Source organism: Spinacia oleracea, chromosome 5, assembly GCF_020520425.1.
Source record: "Spinacia oleracea cultivar Varoflay chromosome 5, BTI_SOV_V1, whole genome shotgun sequence".
Taxonomy (NCBI): domain Eukaryota; kingdom Viridiplantae; phylum Streptophyta; class Magnoliopsida; order Caryophyllales; family Amaranthaceae; genus Spinacia; species Spinacia oleracea.
Genome location: NC_079491.1, coordinates 43916617 through 43932215, shown reverse-complemented (window position 1 = coordinate 43932215; position 15599 = coordinate 43916617).

Sequence of the window (15599 nt, the reverse complement as noted above, 5' to 3'; positions counted from 1 at the left end):
CTACAAGCGCCCGTTACACAGTCTACGTCGTTCCAAAGCAAAAGCGAAAGAAAAATCAAGGATAAAAAAAAACATCTATGAATCCTCGCATTGAACGAAGTAATAAGCCGTGCATACCCACGCAGAAGGTGCTACACTTGTTCGAGCACCTGAACGAGGCGTGATGAAGTACTCCAATGCAAAAAATAATAATGATATCCCAACACCTTGAGGAATGTTCTAAGACACGCTGTTAGGCCACACAAGCCTACGTCGCACCATAAGTTCAACCATCCCATGGTACAAGTCTAAAAAAAAGAGTAAGGCATATTGCACTAATGCGGGCACGACCAAGAGCATGAGGCAAAGACTACTTATCGCCCAAATTCAAAATGCAAGCCACACGACTTCTACATTAAGGATTAAAGGTAGCAAAATATTACCTACCACGGAAGGGATAGCTCGCACCTACACGAGCGGAACCCCAAGGCATCTTTCTCAAAAGAACCTACAAAAATCGTACGCCAAAAGGAAGCATCCCAACATGCATACTTGGGGGCTCCAAGCTACGAAACGACCGTAGCAAAGTAAAAACAAATCTCAAAGCAAATGTTTGAACGATCGAAAGGGCACGATGCTTGAGCCCACTTCATGAATGGGCCTGAACCCTATCAAGCTTCTAAGCAAACTATTCAACATCAGTGATTGCTCAAAAAAAATGATTCAAGCGAATGGACCGCACGCAACGGCCATTCTATGAACGCTCGTTCGCACATACATATCATCATTCTAAGTATCGAACATTCACGAACGCGTTCAAAAGAAAAAAATATACGTTCAAAATGACAACAAGAGCGATCAAAGTCTTACGCCTCAAGGTATGTTCCTCGGGCCATATAGACTCGCCCAACTATTGCAATAACTGTACGCCTTAAGAGCGACAGTTCCTTTAAATAATCGCCCCAAAGCGACAAACACCGTAGTCCACCAATCGGCTATGGCTGCTCGAGAAATCATCACGATCACTCAACTCATTGTGATCTCTAATAAAATTCTACGTTCCAAAAATAAAGAAAAACAAAAGAGAAGAGAATACGTAGAATTTCCAAGTGAAATAAACGAACGAACAAGAGGCCAACTGTGTCATCAAAAGACCAGCCCAAACAATATTTTCAACGCCCCACTTGGGCGTGAATTATTTCTAACGCCCAGGCCTGGGCGCCGAAAATGAGCCCATGCCCAAAAGAAGCCTGACTTCTATAGGGCCCTGCCGTATCCATTCGACTCAAAAATTGCCGATTTCTTTACTGAAAGCCGCACCTCACAGCTTTGTTAAGAGTAGCACACCACTACAAAGATCGCTCGCACTTACGAGCACGATCCCAAACACGATCAAGGACATTACAAAATGCGTATCCCCAAGGAACCTCTTTGACAAGAAATGACCGTCAAGCACGAGTGCTTGGGGGCTCGAAAGATAATATATATTTCAAAAGAGGGTATGCAAAGTTAAAACAATATTCCCAGACTATGCTGTACGAAGTCTCGTGTTTGGATAATCTCAAAAGATAAAACCGGATTACGACCTCAAGACAAAGGTCGCCGTTGATACTTATAAATAGTCCCCTAATCAAGGACCCAGGTAGTGGCAAAATTGAGCTGTAAAGACTAGCTCAAAACCATGAAAGATGATGACCACGAGACAATGGTCCGTCTAAGCACGTTGTCAACCCACATTCAGGTTGCAACTAAATCCGAGCATCCCTCGAAAGAATTCGCTCTAACAAGAATGAATAAAAAGAAATTCTCAAAAGAAATCACAAGAACAAATGAAATAGGAACTTGCCCACCTCAATCGGGCAAGATCGCGGCACGTACCACGCGAGTCCCAAATCGAAAAGACGAATTCAGGTTCGCTCACCTCCAGCGGGCGGGGCGTCCACCCTTAGCGGACAGGGCTCGCCCACCTTCAGCGGGCGGGGTCCGCGTCACTAACCGCGCAGGTCCTCAGTTTTCGAAAATGAAAAGAAAATAAAATCTTCAAAACAAAAACAGGCTCGCCCACCTTCAGCGGGCGGGGTCTACGTCACAAACGGCATAGGTCCTTATTTTCAAAACATCAAAACAGATTCGTCCACTTCTATCGGACGGGGTGTCCACCCTCAGCAGACAGGCTCACCCACCTTCAGTGGGCGGGGTCTGCGTCACTAACCACGCAGGTCCTTAGTCGCTGCAGCGATAACTTTTCCCGGTTTATCCTCTTCCAAAAATCAAAGGATGGTTTCCCTTTTCCAAAAAACAAAGGATGGTTTCCCTTTTCCAAAAATCAAAGGATGGTTTCCCTTTTCCAAAAATCAAAGGATGGTTTCCCTTTTCCAAAAATCAAAGGATGGTTTCCGTTTTTTCCAAAAAAAATAGCGATGTGCTGGATTTTCCTTCGTTTTACGTCCTATAAAAACAAGGAGGTTTTCTCGTTTAGCTAACCCTGAAAATGAGAATCTTTAAAACGTTTTACCTCGTGATTGGGCTTGGCCAGGCCTAGTTACAATTTATAGCTTTGATTTCAAAAACATCTTTAGATACTTCCAATGACAAAGTGAGGGAGTTTATACTATCAGTTAACAAATTCCAATGACGCGTGAGGAATGTGTTAACACTTCAAAGTGATGACCCTTAAGTCAAATGTTATCACTCGGGGGCTCGTGAGACCCTCGCAAAACAGGTCACATACACCATGGCTTGTATGACGCACTCCGTCTAGTACTTTGACCATCGTCTCATCTCAAGACTCAGTCAAAGTGGGGGCTAACTGTAGACGCCTACTTTTGTCCCCATTCCCGAAAGGGAAGGTTCGATGATGAGAACATAAATCTCCACTTGGCAACGCATCTCCTATAAAATAACGGATCTCAATCACCCTTTCATTTCAGCCAAAGCTGCTATTTATAGAAACCTCCTAAGAATAGTAACTGCCGTAAAAGGTAGTTGTTAAAAGTGGCAAAGTCATAAAAGATAGAAACCTGTCAGAATTAGGTGTTGCACTCCAACATAAATCCTAAAAAAGATAGAATTTGCATTCCTGGTATAATTCGAAAATAAGAGTTACGTATTAATTAAATTCCTAACGAACCTAGAGTTCGTAACGGGCCCAGACACATTCCGACATAAGTTAATACGCACTAAAAGACTCGAATAAATCTCAAAAGCTCCGTGTTCTAAGAGTCCAAATCTGACAAAGAACTCGGCCCAGATCCCATTTTCAACGCCTGGATCTGGGCGCCGAAATCTTCGGCGCCCAGCCCTGGGCGCTGAAAATGCCTGGGGACGTTTTATCTCCGGATTCTTTTTGGATTCGTATCTTAAAAATCTATCTTTCCACACACTCTTTTCCTATAAATACAGCCTAAAACCGACGTAAAAAGAACATACAATTCCATAATCCGAGTATTGACTCTAGCCTTAAGCCTAAGCCTCACGCTGCGAAATTGATCCAGCGTTCTGTCGCAATCGACCCAAAAGTCGAACAGAACGCATCCTGCCCCTGGTAGCTTGATGAATTAAGCCTAAATACTGGAACATTGCTTAGAAACGCGAGATTCGTTAAATAAAAGGAGAAATAGCAAAGCCAAATGGTTAGTTTTCTGAGAACCACAACGCACCTCTCAAGGGTGTGTTGTAATGTGTCCCTCACATGATTTAATCGCTTTCATCACCCTTTTATAAAATTGTCGAACTATTAATTTGATTGATCTATCACGCCTAATAAGATAATGCCTTGGACAATTGAATTATCATGCTAGTTACCTTAAATCAATCTAAATAAGATAATCATGATCGATTTAGTATTATGTGTTGCAAATTGCTAAAATCAATTCAGAATAGTTTAATAGTTTAACGCATGTCCCTTCAATTATTTATGCTGAGCTAGTAAGGATAACCTGCCTCTGGAGTATTATCGATGTGCACTCCTCTCGGTAGTTACAGTCCCCCGAACTCTCAATCTCTGCCCTGCGGGTGTACGTTGAGCGATCCCCACACCAGGGATCACAAGGGAACCTATGGCCATCGTGGTCGAACATAATACTCCCTTTATGTCACGATAACCGGGTTTTGTCAGTTTTTCTCATTGTCGTTAAAAAATGAATGGCGACTCCTATATTACTAGTCGATTGGGTGTAATAAACTCACAGGAAATCCAATTACACTTGATTTGACAACGTCACGCCCACGAGGGACGAGGTCACGCATTAGCCTGGTGCTTTTTCGACCCCCTCACACCGGGGCTTAGTTTCTTGGTTTCAGCCGAAAATGTGAACAGAAATGACTCTACTACCAACTTCCTTAAGCACGACTCAGACCCTGTACATGATTTAATTTGCGCCCATGATTATGCTTTGTTCTTGGGATATTATAAGTTTTCTCTTTGTGCCCATCGTTGCAGGGTTTGGAAATGTCAGAATGTGGTATTGTGCACTTGGGAGTGAATCTTCCTAGGTATAGATTCGTTGTTATAATCATCTCTCATGGGATGTTGTTATGTTTCAAGTGTTGGTAGATAGTGAATGTATTGGGAAAAGACCAGTTTCAGGAGCTTGTCATTAGACTTGAGCTCATAAGCATGCACTTAAACCTGTTCAACAGGCCAGGTTAGGGCTGGGCTGGGCCAGGTCGGGATTTGCCTATATTTTTGTCGGGAAAGGCAGGGTCAGTTTTTAACAGGGTTGGGCTTGGCTGGGCTATATTTACAAATAAATGCTCTTTATACACCACCACAAAACCCACTAAACATGCATGCATACATAAATCCCTTTTAATTTGACAATATACTTGCAGGTAGGCCGTTCCTGGCGGCCTTGAAGCCACCTACAGGTTATGAGACAATAGAGCCAGGCTTACCCAGAGGGTTTGAAGAGAGAACAAAAGGAAGGGGAATCATGCAACGGGGTTGGGTGCAACAACAGCTGATCCTACAACATCCTTGCGTGGGATGTTTCGTGACTTATAGTGGAGCAAGATCTCTATCAGAAGGTATGGTAAGTGAATGTAAACTAGTGTTTTAACTCAAGCAGTGGACCAGTTTCTGAATGCAAGATTGATGAGCTTAGAATTGAAGGTTGGAGTGGAGGTTCAGAAGCAAGGGAATGATGGTTCCTTCACTAGTTAGCAAGCATTTTGTCTACTAAGTGTATGTCTTTTACTCATGACGTGCATGTGGAAGTATTATGGACTTCAACTAGAATGTACACAAACCATATCTTGCATATACGTCATCAAAAACTAGCGGATACGTCATCAAAAACTAATAGATACGTCATCAAAAACTAATAGATACGTCATCATACAACTAGCATGTTTTGTACACTAGCAAAACATGTTATTCCCAATTACAAGTGAGGCACAGTAGCACTTGTAACTTCACAAGTACTTTAGGGGTTAGAGGAGCATACCCCGATTTTAGAGAGTGGACAAAAATTCCCAAACTCAGAAGCATGTTTTAATGTTTATGACATACAAGGAGCTGGGTGGGGGTGTCAATTCTCATGGAATGGCAGTCTGCAGTAAAGTTGTAACTCGCATAATATCCACTGATTACAGTATACAGGAGGTTGTGTCAGGAAATGGCGACATGTTGGGAATGGTGTAATTGATAGAGTACAAAGCATAAAATAATAAAAAATGAAAAGATTATTCTGGACTAAAATTGTTGTCAATCGACTCCATTGAAGTGTGGTCTTGATTCCATTTACAATATAAAATCATGTCAATATTCCTGTTTCTAACACTAAGCAACTGGTCCTTAACCTAGCTGTGAAACAATCATGTCCAGTTTATTTCAGCTTTTCTGCTCTCACAATCAATCTTCAATCCCTGCAGCATGCTGCATGGCTTCAATACTCAATGAATCAAAACCTATATGGATATTCACTCCCAAAAATCAAAAATCCTACATACCCCAATCTGCTCTAATGGTATATCAATAAGGTTTCCTTACACAGCATCTTATCATAAGAAAGCATATTGAGCAATTCTTAGTGTCTGATGTAGAATAACCTCTGAACCTACAAGCTTCCCTTGTTGCTTAGTGAGTTAAGACTTTAGAACATTTGGAAGGCTGATAGTGGCAGACACACACTACAAAAAAACACGACTCATAGTGACGCTTTGTTGGTCGAAAAGTGGCGCTAAAAAGCGTTACAATTTTCTATAATGACGCTTCACAAAAGCGTCATTATATTTTGGGCCACTATATAATGACGCTTTTAGTAGCCACAAAGCTCAAATTTTGTGACGCTCTTTGTAGCCACTTCTTCAATATAAGGACGCTTTTAATGGTTGATTTTTGTCGAGCTACATTTGAGCCAAATCGATTGTGATGCAACAAAGCGTCACAATTTACCTCCCCATATTTCCTACCAAAACAATTATGATGCAAAAAAGCGTGACAATTTGCCTCCCCGTTATTTCCCACCAAAACACCTTTGATGCGAAAAAGCGTCACAATTTACCTACCAATCATGTTCTTTTATATTTTTTCTAAATAGAGAAACTTTATTACCAAAATGAAGTATTACAAGAAAAGTTAAAACGAAGAAACAAAAACCACATCAATGGGTGTACAAACCGCAACACCAGAAGCGATAGCAACAATACTATAAAACCTGCAAAGAGCACAGAAACCAACCACAACATAAACAACTGACTGCAACAACAGAACAAACAGCCGCAAACAGCCGCAAACACTCATCATGTGCATATTTGCATTGTCCAATAATCAAACTTACTTGTAATCACATACTTAATTTTAATAAAAAAAAAGCATGCACGTGCATATTTGCACTGTCCAATAATCAAACTAGTTAAGAACATACCAAAATAACTTAGGATAGGTATTATATATCCATACATCAAATTTTTGTCTTATCAAATCACACAAGAAATAAAAATAACTTATTTTGTTCCTTTAACATAAAAAAAATGTTCGTTCCTAAATCCCCGTGATTGAGATCAAAGCTTCAATATCTTGATCTAATTGTTACCTTTGCCACCTGAATCATCATTAATCTACACACACAAAAAAAAAATTATGTCATATATGTGATATGTAAAAAGCATTATAACACTTTGTTTATGCAATTCCACCTAAAAGATAAGGTAGTTGAAGAGCAAAATAGGTGGCTATAGCTAGAATTTATAAAATGTTATTTTATAATCACAACCTAAGATGTATCATAGTTGAAAAGGGGAGAAATAACTTGAACTGCCGAGTTAACTAAAAATAAGCTAGCCAAAATTCTTCAGGGACAGGATTAAATTGATAATTTTGTTGAATTGGTATTTAGACCACTAAGTGAAATGACAAGTGTTTGCCAAAAAAAGTAGCTAAGCTAACATATCAAATTAAGTCATGTTTCCAACACTTCAGCTAGCTAATTTTTCCGTTCAACCAACCATTTTATTTAGCTTATTATTTGAACTCAATTAAATAAGAACTTCAACTAGACTATCATTTGAGCTAACATATCAATTTTTGCTCATTTCACCATTTATTTAGCAACACACACTATCGACTAAATTTAAGATATCAACTACCAATTCCATTCACCTTATCACCTTCACCTAGCTTGCCAAACACTAGTAGTTTAAAATAGTTGCAGCTGCTGGTTAGCGCTTAAGAAATTGAACACTAGCTAGTTGTTGTTATGTCTTTGAATCTGAGTTAAACATTCCATTGTTTTCACTATTTCTCTCTGATGTGGTGCTCATTCCTCCACAATGCCTTATACATATTAGATCAGGAAGCTTATTTTTACTACCTTTGAGTTTTGGCACCATATATTCTGAGAGCTTCTGTATATACATATTATCATTCTCCCTACATAAATGTTCATTTGGGCTAAACTACTTATGCTTACGGGACGCAAACCCATCTGACCCACTGCATTATGTATTCCCAATTTTTAAAGACATGTTGGACTACAGCTGATTGAATTTGTTTGTTTCTTTCACAAATTTATATAAGAATTTTGTGCTAATGATTCTTGATTCTGTGCAGGACAGATTGTTGAGATCAAAAGGAAAACCTAGAAGCATTTGCTGGACCAGATAATTCGTTGAGGGTCAGCGAATTGGAAGACAGAACAACATAGACAAACTCAAGCTTATCCAGTACAATAAGGCTCGCAGACTCTGATCCAACTAGCAGTTAAAATTTCAACATGACTCCGATTTACACAATCCTACTCCAATCTGCCTTGGATTCTCCAACTTTGTTCTTAGTCCCAACCAAATCTATTTATGTGCGCGTGTGTGTGCTTGTGATATAACTCAAGCACTAAAGAAATTACGAATTAGCTCCTACCCCAAAACAGTGTAGAGCAAAACAGTGTTGGATAGTCTGACAGAATCAGAGAACATGACTGATCAACCAACAAAACTAGAACATTTCCACCATGCATTATATTCCACTAATAAGTAATAACTGTAAATTGAGGACAGCAGAAGACAGTCACATTTACATTGACTTCATTCTCCCTAGTTATTGTTTAAACTTACATTTGACGGATTGTAATAGGCTGAATTTTAGTTTATGAAATGTTTCCGTTTTCACCAAAAAAAAAGAAGACAGCCATATACAAAAGTGAAGCAGACGGGCATTTTTAGACAGGAAGCAGTAACCTGTGTGCCATAATCAACCTAAGTGCAAGGTTTATGCGACTTGTTATATGGTATTGCCGGCAAAATACAACTTGATAAAATCCCAGTTAGCCACAGACATGATAGGAGGACCATACTATAAAATCCCAGTTATCATAAGGATGTTACCTTCAGGATGATAAACCCAAAGAAAGAGACAGGTTCTTGATTAAAAATAAACAACTAAAAGAGTGAAAGGTGAAGTGACATACTTGAGATAAGGAAGATTCATGTTGGCTGGGATTACGACGGATATAAGCCTTCCACTCTTCCTTAAATTTTACCATCTTTTCCAGCATCGTCATTAGAAAAAGTCTGAAGCAAGCATTGACAGAATCATCACTAATATAATAAATAGCTAAACAAGAATATAAAAAGAAAAAATCCAGGGTGTGCTTCAGTTGGTTGGGAGAAAAAAATCTATTGAAGTTGAAAAATCAAATTTTCTTAGATTTTTGTGGGATACAGAAGCAAAAAACACATTTTTGATCTACTTTTAAGCAGAGGTACCTTGTCAATGATAGCCTCCAGAAGATCATCTAACAAATCCAACCCTGATTCCATTTTACTAGATAAGGCTTAAACATAAGGACAATAACCATTATAAATCTTACAATATGGGAAACAATCATTGTATTTCTAATAATTTATATTAAGTACACAATTCAGACCAAAAGTAAAATAATGAAGATCAAAGGATGAACCCATTGCAATCAATTCTCTAATTCTCTCTGGCCCTTCTGTGCACACCACCTGAAGAAAAACCAAACCTGTTCAGCATAAACTCAAAATAGCATTACAAAAACAACTATCACCATTACCTCGAATGCAGACATATCCAACATTTAACCTTGACAGAAGATATAGAACAAGGTATGAAAAGGAATCTTCAGTGCACTGGTGCAAAACTAGGGATAACAAATTCAGAAAAACATCAAGACGGTTGCTGTAATCAGTATAGCCATATACTGAGGTACCACCATGGATACAACTGATAACTAGTGCACGAACGTAACACCAGACACTTGACATGTGATAATCAAAATAAATTACATGAGTAATAAGAACACTTAGGTGCTCATTCATTTCGAGATATTTGCTGTGATATTTAACACATATAAGGTAATGTTTTGCTATGACATCCTTGCGGTTCAGCATTCGTATCTATTCAGGCAACATTAAAGAGTCGAAGTAACTAAACAGTAGGATACACATAACTTGATGTAAGGAACGATCTACCTAAGAAGGCACCACGAGGGACAGTAATGGCATGCAAAAGCACTATTTATCACCAACTACCCCAGCTAAAGCATAGTCCCAAGTCCCATGTCTGGTGTCAGATATTCACACCTAGAGTACATTATGTTAATAAATGTTGATCATTTTTTTTTCATTTTGCAAAAGCTTGTCTACGAATCACAAATAAACCCCCTACTATGATTCTCACCCGAAAAAAGACCTCAAAATTCAAATGCCTATTGTGCCTATGTAACTAGCCAAGGTCGAATTAAAACATCAAAGAAGGGGTTGACCTTATTGCTGATGCGACCTTATTGATAATTAGCACTTAGCATTGTCAAGAAATAAGCCGAACAAACTGCACAGTGGAATATAACTAAAAGCGATAGTCATTGACTGGTGAAAACTTTTTTAAGACAATAAATAGGAAAATTCTTGATCACAGCAACAACCATTCAAAGAAAGAAGCTAGAAAACTAAAATAAGAACCTCTTATTTTCAGTGCTTAATGCAGAGTAGAGTTACATTACAAATGACAAAAACCCTATGTTCTCACCAGGATCAAACTATCTAATTCTACAGGAACTTACAGGCAAGGGGACCTCAACATTCAAAGTTACTGCAACTTTGAAAGCCGGGAAATACTGAAACTCACCCCCTTCTCAGTCTACCCTGTCTCCGATCCCAACACATCACTGCATGATCTCCCCGTCTCCCCCCAATGACTTGCATGTCTGCAATATACAAACTTATGAATGGGCCTGAACCCTATCAAGCTTCTAAGCAAATTATTCAACATCAGTCATTGCTCAAAAAAGAAATGATTCAAGCGAACTGATTAGTGGACCGCACACAACGGCCATTCTATGAACGCTCGTTCGCACATACATATCATCATTCACGAACGCGTTCAAAAGGAAAAATATACACAAGAGCGATCAAAGTCTTACGCCTCAAGGTATGTTCCTCGGGCCATATAGACTCACCCAACTGTTGCAATAACTGTACGCCTTAAGAGCAACAACTCCTTAAAATAATCGCCCCAAAGCGACAAACACCGTAGTCCACCAATCGGCTACGGCTTTTTGAGAAATCATCACGATTACTCAACTCATTGTGATCTCTAATAAAATTCTACGTTCCAAAAAATAAGGAAAAAAACAAAAGAGAAGAGAATATGTAGAACTTCCAAGTGAAATAAACGAATGAACAAGAGGCCAACTGTGTCATCAAAAGACCAGCCCAAACAACATTTTCAACGCCCCACCTGGGCGTTAATTATTTCTAACGCCCAGGCCTGGGCGCCGAAAATGAACCCAGGCTCAAGAAAGGCCCTAACTTCTATAGGCCCTTGCCGTATCTATTCGACTCGAAAATTGCCGATTTCTTTACTGAAAGTCGCACTCCACGACTTCATCAAAGTAGCATACCACTACAAAGATCGCTCGCACTTACGAGCACGATCCCCAAACACGATTAAGGACATTACAAAATGCGTATCCCCAAGGAACCTCTTTGACAAGAAATGACCGTCAAGCACGAATGCTTGGGGGCTCCAAAGAAAATATATATTTCAAAAGAGAGTATGCAAAGTTAAAACAATATTCCCAGACTACGCTGTACGAAGTCCCGTGTTTGGATGTCTCAAAAAAATAAAACCGGTTTACGACCTCAAGACAAAGGTCGCCGTTGATACTTATACATAGTCCCCTAATCAAGGACCTAGGTAGTGGCAAAATTGAGTCGTAAAGACTAGCTCAAAACCATGAAAGATGATGACCACAAGACAATGATCCGTCTAAGCACGTTGTCAACCCACATTCAGGTTGCAACTAAATCCGAGCATCCCTCGAAAGAAAATAAATTCTTCAAAAAACAAAAACAGGCTCGCCCACCTTCACCGGGCGGGGTCTGCGTCACTAACCGCGCAGTTCCTCAGTTTTCAAAAAATAAAATCTTCAAATTCAAAATAGGCTCGCCATCTTTAGCCGGCGGGGTCTACGTCACAAACCGCGTAGGTCCTTATTTTCAAAAAAAAATAAACAAACTTCAAAACAGATTCGTCCACATCTTTCGGACGGGGCGTCCACCATTAGCGGACAGGCTCGCCATCTTTAGCCGGCGGGGTCTGCACCACTAACCGCGCAGGTCCTTAGTCGCTGCAGCGATAACTTTTTCTGGTTTTCCCTTTTTCCAAAAATTAAAGGATTGGTTTTCCGTTTTTCCAAAAAAGAACGATGTGAGTAGTTTTCCTTTTTTTCCAAAAATTAAAGGATTGGTTTTCCGTTTTTCCAAAAAAGCGATGTGAGTGGTTTTCCCTTTTTTTCAAAAATTAAAGGATTGGTTTTCTGTTTCTCCAAAAAAGAACGATGTGCTGGATTTTCCTTCGTTTTACGTCCCATAAAAACAAGGGAGTTTTCTCGTTTAGCTAACCCTGAAAATGAGAATCTTTAAAAGCATTTTTACGTCGTGATTGGGCTTGGCCAGGCCCAATTACACTTTATAGCTTTGATTTCGAAAACATCTGTAGCTACTCCCAATGACAAAGTGAGGGAGTTTCCATACTATCCGTTGACAAATCCCAATGACACGTGAGGGATATGTCGACACTTCAAGTGATGACCCTTAAGTCAAATGTTATCACTCAAGGGCTCGTGAGACCCTCGCAAAACAAGTCACATACACTATGGCTTGTGTGACGCACTCCGTCCAGTACTTTGACCATCGTCTCATCCCGAGACTCAGTCAAAGTGGGGGCTAACTGTAGACACCTACTTTTGTCCCCATTTCCGAAAGGGAAGGTTCGATAATGAGAACATAAATCTCCACTTGGCAACGCATCTCCTATAAAAATAACGAATCTCAATCACCCTTTTCATTTCACCCGAAACCTGCTATTTATAGAAACCTGCTATTTATGGAAACATGCTAAAAATAGTAACTGCCGTAATGGGTAGTTGTTAAAAGTGGCAAGTCATAAAAGATAGAAACCTGTCAGAATTAGGTGTTGCACTCCAACATAAATCCTAAATGAGATAGAAATTGCAAGAGGAATCCTATTCCTAATATGATTCGAAAATAAGAGTTACGTATTAATTAAAATCCTAACGAGCCTAGAGTTCGTAACGGGCCAAGACGCATTCCGTCATAAAGTTAATACGCGCTAAAAGACTCGGATAATTCTCAAACACTCCGGATTCTAAGAGTCCAAATCTGACAAAGAACTGGGCCCAAACATCATTTTCAACGCCCAGCCCTGGGCGCTGAAATTGCCTGGATCCCATTTTCAACGCCCAGAGCTGGGCGCCGAAATCTTTAACGCCCAGCCCTGGGCGCTGAAAATACCTGGTACGTGTTCTCTCCTAATTCTTCTTGGATTAGAGCTCTACAATTCTATCTTTCCACGAACTCTTTTCTATAAATATAGCCCCAAATTCGACGTGAAAGGAACACACACAATTCATTATTCTGAGTATTGACTCCAACCCCTAAGCCTAAGCCTCACGCTGCGAAATTGATCACGCGTTCTGTCGCAATCGATCCAAAAATCGAACAGAACGTATCCTGTCCCGTAGTTTGAGATTCGTTAAATAAAAGGAGAAATAGCAAAGTCAAAGTGGTTAGTTTTCTGAGAACCGTGACGCACCTCTCAAGGGTGCGTCGTAATGTGCCCCTTCGCATGATTTAATTGCTTTCCTCGCCCTTTTATGAACTGTTAAACTAATCAAATCTAATTGTTCTATCACGCTTAATAAAGATAATATGTTGGGAAATCAGATAATCGCGATCGATCTAGTATTATATGTTGCATATTGTTAAAATCAACTCAGATTAGTTTAATAGTTAACGCATGTCCCTTCAATTATTTATGCTGAGCTAGTAAGGATATCCTGCCTCTGGAGTTATCGACGAGCGAGTACTCCTCTCGGTAGTTACAGTCCCCCGAACCCTCAATCTCTACCTTGCGGGTGTATGTTGAGAGATCCCCACACCACGGATCACAAGGGAACCTATGGCCGTCGTGGTCAAACATAATTGTACTCCCTTTATGTCACGATAACCGGGTTTTGTCAGTTTTTCTCATTGTCGTTAAAAACTTAATGGCGACTACTATATTACTAGTCAATTGGGTGTAAACTCACAGGAAATCCAATTACACTTGATTTGACAAAAAGAAACGTCACACCCACGAGGGACGAGGTCACGCATTAGCCTCGTGCTTTTTCGACCCCCTCACAGGTATGATCAGTTCAAGCTGAACACAGTATGAATAGTTTGGACAAAATGCTCACTGAGCTTCACGGTATGCTGAAGACCGCTGAAAAGACGCTCAAAAGTGATAAGCAAGATGTGCTTATGGTGCGTGGGGGCAAGTTCAGGAAATCTGGAAAGAAAAGGAATGCTAAGAAAGGTGGCAACAAGGCCAACCCAACTAAGCAAACTGGCGCCAAGTCTGAAAAGAGGAAGGTCAGTCAACCCACTTCTGAATTCAAATGCTTCTATTGCAAGAAGAAGGGGCATTGGAAGAGAGTTTGCTTGAAGCTAAAGGAAGATCAGAAGAACGGAACAGTCGTTCCATCTTCAAGTACTTTCGTTATAGACTGTATACTTGCTAATTCAACTTCTTGGGTATTAGATACAGGTTGTGGCTCACACTTATGTTCCAATCCATAGGGACTAAGAAGAAGTAGAAGGTTAAGCAAGGGTGAAGTCGACCTAAGAGTGGGAAATGGAGCACGGATTGCTACATTAGCTGTAGGAACTTATTATTTGTCGTTGCCCTCTGGGCTAGTTTTGGAACTGGAAGAGTGTTTACATGTTCCAAGTCTTACTAAAAACATCATTTCTGTTTCTTGCTTAGATGCTAAGGGATTTTCCTTTTTAATAAAAGACAATAGTTGTTCGTTTTATTTTAAAGAGATGTTTTATGGATCTGCTAGATTAGTCAATGGACTTTATTTATTAGATCACGACAAACAAGTTTATAACATAAATACCAAAAAGGCCAAAAATGATGATTCAGATCTCACCTATCTGTGGCATTGTCGATTAGGCCATATTAACTTGAAACGCATAGAAAGACTTCAAAAGGAAGGAATTCTAGAACCATTTGACTTAGAGGATTATGGTAAATGCGAATCATGTTTACTTGGCAAAATGACAAAGCAACCTTTCTCTAAAGTTGGAGAAAGAGAAACTGAACTATTGGGTTTAATCCATACAGATGTATGTGGACCAATGAGTACAAATGCTAGAGGTCGTTTCAGCTACTTTATCACTTTAACTTATGACTTCAGTAGATATGGTTATGTCTACCTAATGAAGCATAAGTCTGAATCCTTTGACAAATTCAAGGAATTTCAGATTGAAGTAGAGAATCAATTAGGCAAGAAGATTAAGGCACTGCGGTCTGATAGAGGCGGTGAATATCTGAGCTATGAATTTGATGACCATCTGAAAGAATGGGGAATTCTATCAGAATTGACTCCTCCTGGAACACCACAATGGAACGGTGTGTCGGAACGGAGGAACAGAACCTTGCTAGACATGGTTAGATCAATGATGGGTCAGGCCGAACTTCCAATAGAAATTTGGGGACATGCACTAAATACAGCTGCACTCACTTAAATAGAGCTCCGTCTAAAGTTGTTGAAAAGACTCCATATGAGTTATGGTTTGGAAAGCCT